At 36.9% G+C, this 19,105-nt stretch overlaps 1 pseudogene; it reads right to left on the bottom strand.

Moving 5' to 3' along the window:
• Positions 1-4,213: 4,213 nt before the first annotated feature.
• On the bottom strand, positions 4,214-4,813 carry Gm29770 (annotated as a pseudogene).
• Positions 4,814-19,105: the final 14,292 nt, after the last annotated feature.

Below are 19,105 nucleotides of genomic sequence, written 5' to 3'. Positions count from 1 at the left end.
TATCACCTATGATCCATTGAATGATCATAAGGTAGCTGTGCTGCTCATGGAAAGACAGATTTCCAGTTAGAGGGTATGGGGAAATAAGGCATAGACTGCTCTTTAAGGATAGAATAGCTTCAAAATAGCTGTTCTCAGATTATCTGCTGGAACTGGGCACTAGGTCAGAGGCATCGTGCTTGCTCATCATGTGTAAGGTCTCGGGTTCAATTCTAAAATCACAAAAATACACTAAAACATGAGCTATCAATCAGGCAAATGTACCCTTTGTAGCTAAGGAATATAGATGGAAATAACTACGTTATTGAATTCAACATCAATAAAAGAAAAAATTATTGGTAATCCCTTTATGATGTTATTGAGAGAAACCCATCATGACTTAATGGTTGCCTGTGCCAAAAATGTTTAACTTGAGTTAAATACTTTAAGCAGTATTAAAAATTAAAAATATTAAATGTTTGTGTATGTGTGTGTGTGTGTGTGTGTATGTATGGAATTACACCTATAATAGCATGTCCATGGAAGTCAGAGCACAACGTTGTGGAGTCAGTACTCTCCTTCTACCTTTGCTTGGGTTCCAGGAATTGCATTAGGTTGCCATGATGCATGACAGCACCTTTACTTGCCATCTCATTGGTCTCCTGATTTCTCTTTTACTTTCCCCCTCACCTGTCATTTCCCATCCATAATGATGCTAATTACCCCCTAAATAGCACCTAGGTTATTTCACTTATTTAACTGAAATACATTGTGCTGATGATATAAATGTGCTTCCATTTTAGGCTTTTTACAACTCGAAGGCTGGGCCTTGTGTATTCTGAGAACATTTAAAAATTCCAATATAAATACATAGGTTGATAAAGTAAATAAGTATATTAAAATAGAATTATTAAACCTCAAGAATATTGTGATACAACATACATGGTTTTAATGGTACATTAAAACGATATTGTATGTGGTAGATTTAAACTGTCATAGTTGAAAGTAATGAGCATAAATTAGCAGAAATGTTTGGGGAACTTGCCATATTCTAATTGTGACATGAAAATTGCTGATTTTCTATTTCTATAGTCTTTATGTGCTGCAAATAGTACTGGGGCTTATTCACTATATTTACAAGGATGAGTTAAAATTCAGTTAGATGTTATAAAAATTGAAGTATAGTATTTTTTTCATTTAATAGGTGTACTTGTTATAGACTCAGAGTCAAGAATCCTATATCTAGTAAATAAACAATGTAGGGTGTCTGCATAGTCAAAGCTCCCATGACCATAGCCAGTCTTTAAGGAGAAATGAAATGTTTTACTTTGTTTACTCTTTGAAGAAAGAACAAAAATTACAAAGGTTCAGGGAGCATGTGATTCCACATCACACTTTTTATGAAAGAACACAGTAGGACCTCAACATTATGATAATGTTGGGTAGCAAAACTGGTTTAAATGAATAAAAATATAAAGAAAACCCCTCAAATCTTGAAAAAATATGGTTGAATTGTGTTATGGTTTAGATGATAAACGTTACCCTCTTAGTTCGTGTGTTGAACACATTGTCCCTGTATGCTGGTGATGGTTTGAAACTGAGCCAAGCCACTTTTTAATGTAGCCTTTAAGTTGTTCTTTACCTTGTGCTGCAATATTCTGAAAAAGCAATGAGATAGCTACTTTTAGTTGTCAACTTAACTACATCTGGAATTAACTAAAACAAAATTGACCGACTATGCCTGTGATTTTTTCCCCCTTAATTAAATCATTTGAGGTGGGAAGATATATTTCTAATCCAGATCTTTAGAGATATGACTATGCAGCTTTAATATTCAGTCTTTCTGGTGGCAACCTATTGCCACCTGTTTGCTCTTTCACTAAGAAGTTCATTTTTTAAAGATTTATTTATTTATTTATTTATTTAATGTCTATGAGTATACTTTAGCTGTCTTCAACCACACAAGAAGAGGACATTGAGTCCCATTACAGATAGTTATGAGCCACCATGTGGTTGCTGGTAATTGAACTTAGGACCTCTGGAAGAAAGAAGCTCATTCTTTAAAGGCATCGGTGCTCACTCTTTGGGATACTGGTGTACACTGATGACCAGATGAGACATGTAGATTTAGGACTGAATAGCTTGTGGATTCTTGGACCCTCTATTGGTAGACAGCCATTGTTGGACTGGCTGAAATACAGCCTGTAAGCCATTTTAATACATCACGTTTATATGTACACACATACTTAAACATATATAAGTATATAATAAACATACATACATATGCATGTACATACATACATGCATGTACATACATACAAGCACATACATATGCACACACAAATATACACATGAGGACAGAGAAAGAGAAAGAAAAAGAGAGAAATATTTTTTCTTAATTTTTTAATATTTAAATTCATTTTATACATCAAACATAATAATATTGAGTATTTTGAGAATCAAATAATACATAAAAATTTGCTCAACTTTTATATTTATATCCATTCCTACTCTAAAAATATCATTAATGAATATTTAATACTATCCATAACTGAGGAGCCTATATCTAATTTGAATACTGAATTGTTTCAAAACATACAAAATATTCTTTGGAGATTAAGCCTAGTAAAAGAGCATAGAATATTAAAAATGAATCATTAAGAAATATACTTAAAAGCCCTTATACGTTACCACCTGACATAGTAAGAGAGTATTTAAAATGCATCATATATCTGTGTACATTGTCTAACAATCAATTTCCTTAAAAAAGATTATCAGTATTTCTAGGAGAGAAATTATGTTATTAGTAAGTATATTTTTAAAATTTCAATTAGCAAAAAAAAAGTTAAACATTAAAAAATGCTAACTTCAAGCACAAGGAGAAAAATTGTCAATAATATTTCCATGATGTTTTTAGAACATGATTTTAATATTTTCAACTGTTTATATTCAACAAACGGAATAATTATTTTAAAATATATTTTGTTGTTATATCTCCCTTTTCGTTTCTGATTTTGTTAATTTGGATACTGTCTCTGTGTCCTCTAGTTAGTCTGGCTAAGGGTTTATCTATCTTGTTGATTTTCTCTAAGAAAAAACTAACTTCTGGTTTTGTTGATTCTTTGTATAATTATTTTTGTTTCTATTTGGTTTGATTATTTCCTGCCGTCTACTCCTCTTGTATTTGATTCTTTTTGTTCTAGAGCTTTCAGGTGTGCTGTCAAGTCAGTAGTGTAAGCTCTCTCCAGTTTCTTTTCGGAGGCACGCAGAGCTATGAGTTTTCCTCCCACCACTGCTTTCATTGTGTCCTATACGTTTTGGTATGATGTGTCTTCATTTTCATTAAATTCTAAAAAGCCTTTAATTTCTTTATTTCTTTCTTTCTTGACCGAGTTATTATTGAGTATGGTGTTGCTCAGCTTACATGTGTATGCTTTCTGTTGTTTTTGTTATTTAAGACCAGCCTTAGTCTGTGGTGATTTGAGAGAGTGGGTGGGATTATTTCCATCTTCTTGTATCTGTTGAGGCCTGTTTTGTGACCATTCAGTTTTGGAGAAGGTGCCATGAGGTGTGAGAAATGTTCTATAAATCTTTAGGATGAAATGTTCTATAAATATCTGTTAGATCCATTTGGCTCATAACTTCTGTTAGTCTCACTGTGTCTCTGTTTAGTTTTTGTTTCCATGATCTGTCCATTGCTGAGAGTGGGGTGCTAAAGTCTCTTGCTATTATGGTGTGAGGTACAATGTGTACTTTGAACTTTAGTGAAGTTTCTTTGATGAGCATAGTGCCCTTGCATTTGGAGCATAGATGTTCAGAATTGAGAGTTCATCTTGGTAGATTTTTCCTTTGAGCCGTATGAAATGTCTTTCCTTATCTTTTTTTGATAACTTTTGGTTGAGAGTTGACTTTATTCGATATTAGAATGGCTATTCCAGCTGGTTTCTTGGGACCATTTGCTTGGAAAATTGTTTTCCAACCTTTTACTCTGAGGTAGTGTCTGCCTTTGTCACTGAGGTGTGTTCCTGTATGCAGCAAAATGCTGGGTCCTATTTATGTATCCAGTCTGTTAGTCTATGTATTTTTTTTTTTTTTTTACAGAACATTTCTTTATTTTTCACTGAGACTTTCCCAGAGGCTATGACTAACCTTGTCCCCACCCCACCCCCCACGAAGGGTTAGTGCACTCACTGCTTAAAGCAGACTCGGACAGTTTCAAGGACCGGAACCAACCTTAAATGGCAAAAATGTTTTCTATTTGTATTATCATAAAAATGTTTAAGTAAAAAAATGAAAGTAAAGGAGCAAAGGGCCACGGTGGCTTCAGAGTGACAAGATCATTCACGGTTCATGTCAGACATTCAATTTTGGCTTGAGTGTAACAACGTTGAAACAGGATCGCTATCATACAAAAGGTTCACTACAGCACGCTTTATGTACCTGTTCCAAGTCCACCCCCAGCCCCAATGCTTCCGACTCAATTACTTCCCAGCCTGTTGGGCCTGCGGACGGAGGAGCACGTAGATCTTCTCTTTGATCCAGTCTTTGTTATACGGCTGGTATGTCTGTGTATCAGCTCGGTAAACCAGACAGCTGAGGTCTGCCAGATCGTCAATAAAATCAAACAACTGACTGATATCGTATGTGATGGAAGGGCTGTTGGGATTCATCATCTTCAGATGTTCTTCATACATTTTACAAACACCTTCCATGCACTCATTCACAGACTCATAGTCAGCATAAATCCTGCCCTCTGGCCTCTTGGTAGGCTGTACCAGCAAAATGGTGTGAGACATCGCGCCAAATGCTCTTGCTGCAGCTGCCGCTAACACCTCTGCAGTCTATGTATTTTTATTGGGGAATTGAATCCATTGATGTTAAGAGATATTAAAGAAAAGTGATTGTTAATTCCTGTTATTTTTGTTGTTAGAGGTGGAATTATGTTTGTGTGGCTATTTCCTTTTGGGTTTGTTGAAAGATTATTTTCTTGATTTTTCTAGGTTGTAGTTTCCCTCCTTGTGTTGATGTTTTCCATCTATTATCCTTTGTAGGGCTGGATTTATCGAAAGATATTGTGTAAATTTGGTTTTGTCATGGAATATCTTGGTTTCTCCATCATGGTAATTGAGAATTTTGCTGGTTATAGGAGCCTGGGCTAGCATTTGTGCTCTCTTCAGGTTGTATGCCATGTGCCCAGGGTTTTCTAGCTTTCATAGTCTCTGGCAAGAAGTCTGGCGTAACTCTGATGGGTCTGTCTTTATATGTTGCTTGACTTTTTCCCTTACTGCTCTTAATATTCTTCCTTTGTTTTGTGCATTTGATGTTTTGATTATTATTTGATGGGAGGAATTTCTTTTCTGGTTCAGTCTATTTGCAGTTCTGTAGGCTTCTTTTATGTTTATGGGCATCTCTTTCTTTAGGTTAGGGAAGCTTTCTTCTATAATTTTGTTGAAGATATTTATTGGCCCTTTGATTTGGGAATCTTCACTGTCTTCTATACCTATTATCTTTAGGTTTTGTTTTGTCATTGCGTCCCAGATTTCCTGAATGTTTTGTGTTAGGATCTTTTTGCATTTCTCATTTTCTTTGACTGTTGTGTAAATGTTTTTATGGTATCTTCTGCCCCTGAGATTCTCTCTTCTATTTCTTGTATTCTATTGATGATGCTTGCATCTCTTACTCCTGTCTCTTTCCTAGCTTTTCTAACTCCAGGGTTGTCTCCCTTTGTGATTTCTTTGTTTCTATTTCCATTTTTAGATCTTGGATGATTTTGCTCATTTACTTCACCTGTTTGATTGTGTTTTCCTGTAAATCTCTAAGGGATTTTTGTGTTTCCTCTTTAAGGGCTTTTAGCTGTTTACCTGTGTTCTTCTGCATTTCTTTAAGTAAGTTATTTATGTCTTTATTAAAGTCCTCTATCACCATCATGAGAAGTGATTTTTAGATCGAAATCTTGCTTTTCTGGTGTGATGGTATATCCAGGACTTCCTATGGTGGGAGAATTGGGTTCTGACGATGCCAAGTAACCTTGGTTTTGTTGCTTATGTTCTTACTCTTGCCTCTCGCCATCTGATTATCTCTAGTGCTACTTGCCCTCTGACTGGAGTCTGTCCTTCCCGTGATTCTGATTGTGTCAGAACTCCTCAGAGTTCAGCTATCTCTGTGATCCTGTGATTCCTTGATCCTATGATCCTGAGATCCTGGGTGTGTCAGGACTCCTTTGAGTCAAGCTGCCTCTGGAACCTTGAGATCCTGGTGTGACCAAGCTCCTGTGATCCTATGATCCTGTGATCTTGTGGACCTGGGCCTGTTAGAGTGCCTGGGAGTGGAGCTTTTTCTGAGTGTTGTGGGACTGGCTATGGAGTTAGCACTTAAGGTCTGCTCAGGGCACGTCTGATCCTATGATCCTGGGCATGTTAGAGCACCTGGGAGTGGAGTTTGCTCTGAGTGTTGTGGGACTGACTGTGGAGTTTGCTCCCAAGGTCTGTTCAGGGCACTGTCCCAGACCGAAAGGAACCTGTGCCACTGGTTGGGTGGAGTTCCTGAGTGCCCAGGTCCCTCTGATTCCAGTTACTTCCCGTGTTGGGGCAGCTGTTGTGTCCTCCTCACCTCTGGTCCTATGATCCTGGGAGTGTTGGAGCTTCTGGGATTGGATCTTCCTCTGGGTTTTGTGAGACTGGCTACAGAGTATGCGCCCAAATTCTGGTCAGAGCCAAGAGATTTATTTTATAGGTTCTGTTCCTCTAGAGAACTCTGTCTGACTAATACATCAATTTAAGGGAGAGGAGGTTTATTGAGCTCACAGTTTCTGATTATAGCCATCATTGTAGTAAAGTCAGGGAAGCAGGGACTTGAAGCAACTGATAATTGCATCCAGAGTCAAGAGATGAGAATATTAAATTAGAGAATACATGCTCATGTTTAGTTTACCTTCTTCACTCTGATAGAATGTAGAATCCTTTACCCAGGAAGTGCTGACACTCATAGAAGACCGGTCTTTTTCCCTTAATTAACATAAACATAATCCTTCATAGTTATATTCACAGATGAACTTAATTTAGGACATACCTCATTAAGACTCGTGTCCCTGGATGATTCCCTGGAATGTCAAATGGATGAATAAAACTAACCACTACAGATAAATTTCCACAGCAACCAAGAGTTGAGTAACAGATTAATTTAAAGGACCAAACTGAATCTTCATAAATACGAATTAATTTTTAATATAGTGTGTTTTGGGAACTCTGCAGATGTTAATATCATTTTTCTATACATGTCTTTTAAAACAGTATAATCTCTGGGAGGTGTTGAGCCTAATCTTTCTCTCCTTCTCCTCTTCTTCCTTCTCTTTCTTGTTCTTCTTTCTGTTCTTTTTCATCACCATCTTTGTCTTCTTTTATTCCTTCTTCTCTTCCTCTTCCTCTTCTTCCTTTTCCTTCTTCAACAGTGTTTCACTGTGCAATTTCAGATGAGTTTCAAATTGCAATCCTCCTGCCTTAGCCTGTGGAATGCCTTGTGACAGGTATGTATCACCATATCTATCTGATAGATCCCAATCTCGTTGATGCAGATGAGATCTTTTTTTATTGTAAAATAGTTTGTTATAATGATAGTGAGAAGTACAAAGATACCTACTTGTAAATATAATCTTATTTTATTGCCGTTACATAGGGAAGAACATCATTTATGTAGGGCTTTATGCAAACACTCTATCACTGCATCCCTAGCTCAGTGGATCCAACACATTTTGTAACATAGAGCAGTACTATGTAAAATACACTTGTAGTTTCTGTTCTTGTTTATTTTATTCTTTTTTTTTTTCATTTGATGCCAATTATTTCATTGAGTCAAAGTTCAACAAGGGTCCTAAAGGCTCTTATTAGGACAGAAGACATTTAGGAGGCAATTTTCTAGTGGATTATTTTCCTAGAAGTGGTTTAGAGCAGTGATTTCAAAGTCAAAGCTTGGAAAGTTAGTGTAAGTGGACCATAGACTATATGCATACATAAATGGACTAAGGATAAGTCTACACATATATATGTGCATGTACACAAATCCTGTTTAATTTGCCTCTCATCCATGAATGGGAAGCCATTGTTTGAAAGTATGATAATGTAGATTCTCTAGGTATTTGGAAGAAAAATAGCAAAATTGGATCTGACTTCTCTACATATCTTCACTGGACTGATATTTGGACTTTACTCCTTTACACCTGTCTCTTGTCTGTGTAATACTATTTTCTTCATGCCACTTAGGAACCTCACCTATCTCTTATAACCTACTGTCATTGTTGAGTTGGTGATTATGACAGTGTTTCTACATACTGTTTAGATAATGAAGACAAAACAGGCCTGGGTAGCCTTGTCAGGAGAAAAATAAAAAAAAAATCAGGAAACATTTTAACTTCATGTGCGGCTGTGTTTGGTTTATAGCAAGAACACCATAAAGACTAGGAAGGGTTGCCTGCACTGCAGCTCTTAAAGATTTTGCTCAATGTGTTGTGGTGTGTCTACCAGAAAGGACTGCTCAGACATGGATTTAAGCTAGTAGAAAGTCTGTATTATCAGGTCATTGACTATCCTGTGTGTTCAGGATCCTGGTGTAGCGACAAGCCTTTCTCAGGTTTATCTTTTCATTGCAAAAAACTACATCTTAGATTGATATATTTCAGTTAACGAGAACAGTTAGCCAGAAGCAGAATTACAGAAGCCAAAAAACCAAGGTTACTACATTTAGAGACTTTTCAAGAACAATGTACTTTGATGAAAAAGTATTTGTTTTCATTTTTGCAGGAGGTACTGCCTTCATACTGAGTTTTATGGTCTAAATGGTACTTCCATCATAGAGTTAGTTGTGTAAAGGTATGAGGGTCTAATAAGGTCTGGAGTCCTATTAGATAATCCTTATAAAATACTAGCAAATCAAATGCAGCAGTGGATCAGAAAGATCATTCACCAAGGCTTGTGAGATGGCTCGTTGAGTAAGAGTGTTTGCTGCTCTTGCAGAGGACAATAGTTCTGTTCCCAGTATTCATCAGGAAGCACACACACACACACACACACACACACACACACACATGAACACAGACATATAAGCAAAAATAAAACAAATCTTTAAGAAAGATTATTCACTGTAATCAAGTGGGATCCATTCTAGAAATACAATGGTAGTTTAATATAGACAAGAAATATGGAACACCACTGTAGCACAATGTTACAACCACATGGTCATTCCAATAGCGTGAAAAAGACTTTTTGAGAAAATTCAGCATCCCTTTATGATAAAAACTCTTAGAAAATTAGGTCATGAATGAAGTTGTATATCCACCATTATAATTTAATCTTTGAAGAAAAAGATTTTGGCATTTCCTTTAAGATAAAAAATCTATTCACTAAAACCAAAATTTACTTCTATTCAACACAATACAGGATGTCTGATCTAGAACAATCAGGGTAAAGCAAAAGGAAACTCAACAAAATTGAAAAGTAGGAAACCAAAATTATATATCTCAGCAGATGACATGATCGTGCATACAGAAAAATTTATAAATGTCACCAAAATACTAATAGAACTAGTAATTAGTGAATTCAGAAAATTTTCAAGATACAAAAATCAATATCCAAAGACATACTAGTTGGGATAATAAAGCAACGAATAAAATGTAGTGTGTGTTTAAAGCATCTACTTAAATATTAATGAGTATTATTTTTGGTGAGAGAAAGGAGCCAGGTGATGTATGTAGTTAAACTACAGTGGCCAGCCTGCTGTACAGAGAGGTGCCCAATTCAGAGGAGAAAACCCACTCTTCTACAGCTTTCAACTTTCCAATGTTTGTACATCCCCTAGTTTCCATTCTTTCACTCTTTCTATAGAAGAGAATGCTATGTTAACTGAGTAGTTTCCACATCATTTAAACTAAGCAGTGTATTCTTTGTACACAGAGGATAGAAGCTTACCGGGTAGCTATACAAGTGTGTCTATGTGCAAATATATCACTAAGTTGTATACGTACAACTTTATAATATTATCTTTTGAAAGTTTCAATTGTCAGGAAAGACTGTAGCAGGTGACTAGTGTTCTTGCTAACATTTGGGGATACATTAAACTTTAGGGTAGAAATGCCCCAAAGCATTTCATAGTTTGCCTCCTAAAATTTCTTACGAATATAGCTCATCTGAAATGTTAATTCATAGAAAATGGTGATTGCATTGATTGTTTATCTTTTGTTGCTGTGAAAAAAAATCCCTGACAAAAGCAACCTGGAGAAGAAAGGGGTTTACTTTAGCTTATAGTTCCAGGTCACAGTCTATCATTGAGAGAGGCCCAGGTAGAATGCAACAAGAAACTGGAAGTAGAAACTATGCAGGGATGTTATTTGCTGGCTTGCTAGCTGTGATGGTTTGTACATGCTCATCCCTCTTGGAGTACGTGTGTCACTGTGGATGTAGGTTATAAGACTCTTATTCTAGCTGCCTGGAAGTCAGTCTTCCACTAGCAGCCTTCAGATGAAGACATAGAACTCTCAGCTCCGCCTGCGCCATGCCTGCTTAGATGCTGCCATGCTACTGCCTTGATGATAATGGAGTGAACCTGTGAACCTGTAAGCCAGCCCCGTTAAATGTTGTCTTTATAAGAGTTGCACTGGTCATGGTGTCTGTTCATAGCAGTAAAACCCTAACTAAGACACTAGTAGATTCATGTTTAGCTAGCTTTCTAGTCCCAAGTCACGTGCTTAGGGAGTGGTGTTCACAGTGGGCTGGATGTTTGTAAATCAATTAACAGTCAAGCCTAACTCCACAGACACGCCATAGGTCAATTAGAGGTAGACAATTCCTTATTTAAGGCTTTCTTCACAGATAACTCTAGGCTCTATTAAACTGACAATGAAAGCTAACCAGGACAATGATCATTTGATTATGATATCAATTGGATGAACGTGATGATACCCTACTTGGCTTCTAGGGATTAAAGTCAAGGCTTCAGACATATTAGGCATGTGCTCTATCACTGAGCTATGCTGTCAGGCTGAGATTTACTTTGGAAATGGAAATGGGACTGAGTATAAGACAGCGTGATTTGTAGTAATCACTCATTGAACATGAGTGACTAAAGAGAAGAATCTGAGATCTTTGAAAGTCTGGAATGTATAGGATCTGTCCCGGTTGAGAAAGGGCACCATTGTTACAGAAATTACTCCTTACTGGCAGTTCTGACACAGATGTTTCTTTGAAAAGTCTTTTCTGATGGCCTCAATGATGACCTCTTTGAGATGATTTATCTCGACTTTAATCAGCATCTTTACAGCAGTTGTAACTGTGAAGGCCCCAATGCTTGACCTCCTGCTTTTCATCTATTAGTTCCACACCAGGGATGTGGTTACAAGGGCTTCCACTAACTCAAGTGTTAGAGAAATGTTCCCAGGCCTGTGCACATCAGAGCTTCTTTTTATCTTGAAGTGGTTGGCTGACAAGGTTATGTCTGTGTTCTTATGCAAATATGGCAATCACGAGTTTGCAGATATATGTTCTGAGGATGGTTCTAGATGCCCAGTTTGCCTACTTATATGAGATAAAGAGAAAAAAGTAGCTCATGTGGCTAGAGAGATGGCATAGTGGATAAGAACACTTGCTCCTTCTGTGGAAGATTTGAGTTTGATTTCCAGCACTATGTCAGGCAGCTTACAACCATTTGTAATTTTAGCTCTAGAGGATGTGATTATGCTGACCTCTGCACATGAAAATTCACACACACACACACACACACACACACACACACACACACACACACACACACAGACACACACACACACACACGCACACACACAAATGAAAAATAAAAATAAATGCACACACTGGAATTCTCTTCTGTTTGTAATCATGGGAGTTAAATGACATTACTTTCTTTTTCTACAGTGGCTCTCTGCCTCCCACTTTCTTTCTTTTTTTTTCTTCTTTCTTTCTTTCCTTTTTTTTTTTTTTTTTTTTTTACATTTTTACTGTCATTGTTTATTACTGTTTGGCTACATTCTCTATAACCTTCACTTTCTTTATAGAGTCATTAATGTTTACAAAGACTTTTTCATTATTTTCAAGTTATATAGTTAATAATGTACAGATAATGCCAGAAGGTGGCTTTTAAAACAACACTGTAAAAGCCAGTAAACCATTAATCTCTATTCTGCTTCTAACCTCTGTGTGTCTCTTCTTACAAACATGGTGGTCATCTTTATAATGCAGTCTTTCATATGTGCCAGCCCTTTAAATTCTTATTTTTAAATAATTTGAGATTTAAAAATGTTACAAAAATAATTCGGAGGCTGGGTGCATGCCTGAAATCTCAGCAATTAGGAAGATGAAATATGATTGTCACAAACTTAAGACCCCTTCTCAAAAATGAAAACCCAAACCAAGACAAATAACACTATGAAAAATAAAAAGCATAAACAAAATGAGAACATAAACAAAACAACACAAAAGAATAGATAGCAAAATGGCAGATTATGAAACTCCAGCTTTCAGTTCTATACTAAAACCAAAAACCAAAAACAAACCAACCACCAACAACGCCAAAAAAGATCAAGACACAGCTATTGCACTTATGAACTCATTAAAGCTGTCACTATCAAGGTCACTATCAGATGGATCCTTTCAACAGTCCATCATGGATATGGGGAGGCCCATGAAGATCCACATTTCTGTCTGTAGTTGGTGTCAGATATGTAATTTTCTTCAACCATGTACCCACTGAGAAGTCATTCTTATTTTAGTAAGTAATCTCCTACCCACACTTGGGTAAGAACCTAAATGTAGTAGAACATACACACAAAGATTTGAAAGTGGGACAAGGACTTAATCATAAGAAGAGTTTCAGTGGGAGATGCAAAGAGATCAAAGCACAAAGGGGGGTGGAAAATGATCAATTGATCATTATATCAATGTATGAGACTGTCAATCAAAAACCAAAAACAATGTTCAAATTAACTATTGTGATGAGAAGAGTTCTAGGAGATCCCAGAAGTGCATCATGGGACTACACTGAACGACAAGTGTGTCAACAATGAGGAAGCAGAGATTGTGAATTAGGAAATATTATGTTTGTATTGACCCAAGCTCTTGCTACAGAGTAACTCTGACATGTGTGAACTCAAACTGCTGGAGATATCTGTTGCTCCCATGGAGCTCCCATGTTCTTTAGATCAGGAGCTCTAAGTCCTCCATCTTCCCCCCACTGGAGCTGGAACTTCCTCTATACAAACAAACCCTGATGAGACTGACTATGTGTACCTACATCTAGGACCTTGTAGCTAATACCGGTGGTGTTTAGTACTCATTTGGTGCTAAATCTTCAAGTGCAAACAGAAAACAGAGAGTGAGAAGGAAGTGAATGGAGACTATATAGACCCAAATGCGAATGGTGTTTTCTAGTTCCGTCCATTTGGCCAAGAATTTCATGAATTCATTGTTTTTAATAGCTGAGTAGTACTCCATTGTGTAAATGTATCACATTTTCAGTATCTATTCCTCTGTTGAGGGACATGTGGGTTCTTTCCAGCTTGTGGCTATTATAAATAAGGCTGCCATGAACATAGTGGACCCTGATATAGCTATCTCTGGTGAGGCTATGCCAGTGCCTGGCAAATACAGAAATGGATGCTCATAGTCAGCTATTGGATGGAACACAGGGTCCCCAATGGAGGAGCTAGAGAAAGTACCCATGGAGCTGAAGGGGTTTGGAGCCCCATAGGAGGAACAACAATATGAACTAACCAGTACCCCAAAGCTCCCTGGGACTAAACCACCAATCAAAGAGAACACATGGTGGGACTCATGGTTCTAGCTGCATATGTAGCAGAGGATGTCCTAGTCAGTCATCAATGGGAGGAGAGGCCCTTGGTCCTGTGAAGGTTATATGACCCAGTATAGGGGAATGCCAGGGCCAGGAAACTGGAGTGGGTGGGTTGGGGAGCAGGGGGAGGGAGGGAGGGGATAGGGGATTTTCAGAGGGGAAACTAGGAAATTTAAAATGTAAATTAAGTTAACATCTAATAAAAACAACAAAATGACCTTAAAACCAAATTTTTTAAAAATGTATTTAATGTAGGAATGTTCTGCATATACATCCTCAGGCCACAAGAGAACATCAGATCCTCTTATAGATGGTTGTGAGCCAACATGTGGCTGCTGGAATTGAACTCAGGACCTCAGTGAGTTTAGATTTAATGAAAATGAAGGCACAACATATCCAAACTAATGGATCACAATGCAAGCAGTGGTTAGAGGAAAACTCATAGCTCTGAGTGCCTCCAAAAAGAAACTGGAGAGACCATACACTAGCTGCTTAACAGCACATCTGAAAGCTCTAGAACAAAAAAGTAACAAATACACCCAAGAGGAGTAGGTGGCAGGAAATATTCAAACTCAGGGCTGCAGTCAACCAAGTAGAAACAAAAAGCACTATGCAAAGAATCAACAAAACCAGGAGCTGGTTCTTTGGGAAAATTAACGAGATAGATAAACCCTTAGCCAGACTAACCAGAGGCCACAGAGACACTATCTAAATTAACAAAATCATAAACGACGGAGACTTAACAACGAAATATATCTTAAAAGATTTTTTCTGTTTGTTAAATGTTAACAGTTGAAAATATTAAAATCATGTTCTAAAACATCATGGTAATATTATTAATAATTTTCTTTCTGTTCTTGAAGTTAGCATTTTCTTAATGTTTAACTTTTTTTTTGCTATTTTGAGAATTTTAAAATATACTTACTGATAAAATAATTTCTCTCTTAGAAACACTGATAATCTTTTTTTAAGTAAACTGATTGTTAGACAATGTACACAGTTATATAATGTGTTTTAAATACGCTCTCGCTATGTCAGGTGGTATCATATAAGGGCTTTTGAATATATTTCTTAATGATTCATTTTTAACATTTTATGCTCTTTTACTATGCTTAATTCCCAAAGAATATTTTGTATGTTTTGAAACAATTCAGTATTTAACGTTAGATATAGGATTCTCAGTTAAGGGTAGTATTAGATATTCATTAATGACATTTTAGAGTAGGAAAGGATATGAATATAAAAGTTGAACAAATTTTTATGTATATTAGATTCTCAAAATACTCAATATTATAATGTTTGATGTATAAAATACATATAAATAATAAAAATAAGGAAAAAAGTAACACATAGATTAAAAAATGTATTTAATGTAAGAATGTTCTGCATATACATCTGCAGGGCACAAGAGGGCATCAGATCCTCTTATAGATAGTTGTGAGCCACCATGTGGCTGCTAGAATTGAACTGAGGACCTCAGCCAGTGCTCTTAATGCTTAGCGATCTCACCAACTGCTTAAAGCCAAATGATATAAAGATGATAGAGGTCCTTAAAGAGGAAGTAAAAAATTATTTAAAAAAGTCAAAGAGATACTACTCAGCTATTAAAAACAATGAATTTATGAAATTCTTGGGCAAATGGATGGACCTGGAGGATATCATCCTGAGTGAAGTAACCCAATCACAAAAGAAGTCACTTGATATGCACGCACTGATAAGTGGATATTAGCTCAGAAACCTAGAATACCTAAGATACAATTTCCAAAACACAAGAAAATAAAGAAGAAGGAAGGCCAACATGTGGATACTTCATTCCTCCTTAGAATAGGGAACAAAATACCCATGGAAGGAATTACAGAGACAAAGTTTGGAGCTAAGATGAAAGGATGGACCATCCAGAGACTACCCCACCTGGGGATCCATCCCATAATCAGCCACCAAACCCAGACACTATTGTATATGCCAGCAAGATTTTGCTGAAAGGACCCTGATATAGCTATCTCTTGTGAGGCTATGCCAGTGCCTGGCAAATGCAGAAGTGGATGCTCACAGTCATCTATAGGATGGAATACAGGGCCCCCAATGGAGGAGCTAGAGAAAGTACCCAAGGAACTGAAGGGGTCTGCAACTTTAAGAGGTCCCATTTGTTGATTCTTGATCTTACAGCATAATCTATTGGTGTTCTGATCATGAGAATTTCCTCCGTGCCCATGTGTTCTAGGCTCTTCCCCACTTTCTCTCCTATTAGTTTCAGTGTATCCAGTTTTATGTCGATGTTCTTGATCCACTTGGACTTGAGCATTGTACAAGGAGATAAGAATGGATCAATTTGCATCCTTCTTTTTTTTTTCTTTCCATTTTTTATTAGGTATTTAGCTCATTTACATTTCCAATGCTATACCAAAAGTCCCCCATACCCACCCACCCCCACTCCCCTACCCGCCCACTCCCCCTTTTTGGCCCTGGCGTTCCCCTGTTCTGGGGCATATAAAGTTTGTGTGTCCAATGGGCCTCTCTTTCCAGTGATGGCCGACTAGGCCATCTTTTGATACATATGCAGCTAGAGTCAAGAGCTCCGGGGTACTGGTTAGTTCATAATGTTGATCCACCTATAGGGTTAATTTGCATCCTTCTACATGTTGACTTTCAGTTGAACCAGCACCATTTGTTGAAAATGCTGTCTTTTTTCCACTGGATGGTTTTTGTTCCTTTTTCAAAGATCAAGTGACCATAAGTGTGTGGGTTCATTTCTGGGTCTTCATTTATATTCCATTGATCTTCCTCCCTGTATCTGTACCATTAACATGCAGGCTTTTTTTTTTTTTAAATCACTATTGCTCTGTAATAAAGCTTGAGGTCAGGGATAGTGATTGCTCCAGAAGTTCTTTTATTGTGGATAATGGTTTTCACTATTTTGGCTTTTTTGTTATTCCAAACGAATTTCCAAATTGCTCTTTCTAACTCTATGAAGAATTGATTTGGAATTTTGATGGGGATTGCACTGAATCTGTAGGTTGCTTTCGGCAAGGTGGCCATTTTTACTATATTAATCCTGCCAATCCAAGAGCATTGGGAGATCTTTTCATCTTCTGAAGTCTTCAATTTCTTTTTTCAGAGACTTAAAGTTTTTGTCATACAAATCTTTCACTTGCTTGGTTAGAGTCACACCAAGGTGTGTAATATTATTTATGACTATTGTGAACGGTGTCGCTTCCCTAATTCCTTTCTCAGGGTATTTATCCTTTGAGTAGAGGAAGGCTATTGATTTGTTTGAGTTAATTTTATATCCAGGTACTTTGCTGAATTTGTTTATCAGGTTTAGGAGTTCTTTGGTGGATAATTTGGGGTCGCTTAAGTATACAATCATATTATCTGCTAATAGTGATATTTTGACTTCTTCCTTTCAATTTGTATTCCTTTGACCCCCTTTTGTTGTCTAATTGCTCTGGCTAGGAGTTCAAGTACTCTACTGAGTAGATAGGGAGAGAGTAGGCAGCCTTGTCTAGTCCCTGATTTTAGTGGGGTTGCTTCAAGTTTCTTTCCATTTAGTTTGATGTTGGCTACTGGTTTGCTGTATATTGCTTTGATTATGTTTAGGTATGGGCCTTGAATTCCTAATCTTTTCAAGACTTTTAACATTAAGAGATGCTGAATTTTGTCAAATGCTTTTTCAGCATCTAATGAAATGGTTATGTGTTTTTTCTTTTGATTGTTTTTGCATAAATGTTCATAAGGGAGATTGATCTGAAGTTCTCTTTCATTGTTGGGTCTTGTGTGGTCTAGGTATAAGCATAATTGTGACTTCATAGAACGAATTGAGTAGTGAACCTTCTCTTTCTATTTTGTGGAAAGAGTATTAATATTAGTTCTTCTTTAAAGTTCTGAAAGAATTTCCCCTAAACCCATCTTGTCTTGGGCTTTTTTGTTTTGTTTTGTTTTGTTTTTTTGTTTAGGAGACTATTAATTAATGAAGGCTTCTATTTCTTTAGGTGTTATGGGACTGTTTATATGATTTATCTGATCCTATGTTAACTTTGGCACCTCGTAGGGGTCTAGAAAATTGTCCCTTTCATCTGGATTTTCCAATTTTGTCAAATATAAGCTTTTGTAGTAGCGACTGATGATTTCTTGATTTTCCACAGTTTCCGTTGTTATGTCTCCCTTTTCATTTATGATTTTGTTAATTTGGATACTGTTTCTGTGCCCTCTGGTTAGTCTGGCTAAGAGTTTATTTATCTTTTTGACTTCCTCAAAGAACCCGGTCCTGGTCTTACTGATTCTTTGTATAGTTCTTTCTGTTTCTACTTGGTTCATTTTAGCCCTGAGTTTGATTATTTCCTGCTGTCTCCTCCTCTTGGGTGTATTTGCTTCTTTCTGTTCTGGAGCTTTCAGGTGTGCTGCTAGTGTGTGCTCTCTACAGTTGCTTTTTGTAGGGACTTAGAGGTATGAATTTTCCCCTTAGCATTGCTTTCATTGTGTCCCATAAGTTTTGGTATGGTATGCCTTCATTTCCTTAAATTCTAAAACGTATTTAATTTCTTTCTTCATTTCTTCCTTGACCAAGTTATCATTGAGTATGGCATTGTTCAGCTTTTGTGTGTTTGTGTGCTTTCTGTTGTTTTTGTTGCTATTGAAGACTAGCCTTAGTCCATGGTGAGCTGATAGGTTGCAATGGATTATTTCCATCTTTTTGTATCTGTTGAGGTCTGTGTTGTGACTATAAAAGTTGATTATATGGTCAACTTTGGAGAATGTACCATGAGGGGCTGAGAAGAAGGTATGCTCTTTTGTTTTAGGATGAAAGGTTCTATAGATATCTGTTAAATCCCTTTGGTCCATAACTTCTGATAGTTTTACTGTGTCTCTGTTTAGTTTCTGTTTCCATGATCTGACCATTGATGAGAGTGGGGTGTTGAAGTCTCCCAATATTATTGTGTGAGGTTCAATGTGTGCTTTGAGCTTTAGTGAAGTTCTTTTATAAATGTAATTGTGCTTGCATTTGGAGCATAGATGTTTAGAATTAAGAGTTCATTTTGGTAAATTTTTCCTTTGATGGGTATGAAGTGTCTCTCCTTATCTTTTCTGATAAGTATTGGTTAAAAATCTATTTTATTAGAATGAGTACTCTACATTTTTCTTGCAGCCTTTTACTGTGAGATGATGTCTGTCTTTGCCACTGAGGTGCATTTCTTGTATGCAGAAACATACTGGGTCCTGTTTATGTATCCAGTGTGTTAGTCTATGTCTTTATGTTGGGGAATTGAGTCCATTCATGTTAGGA

The sequence above is a fragment of the Mus musculus genome, chromosome 17 (assembly GCF_000001635.26).
Source record: "Mus musculus strain C57BL/6J chromosome 17, GRCm38.p6 C57BL/6J".
Lineage (NCBI taxonomy): Eukaryota > Metazoa > Chordata > Mammalia > Rodentia > Muridae > Mus > Mus musculus.
This window is presented reverse-complemented; position numbering and strand designations above follow the sequence as displayed.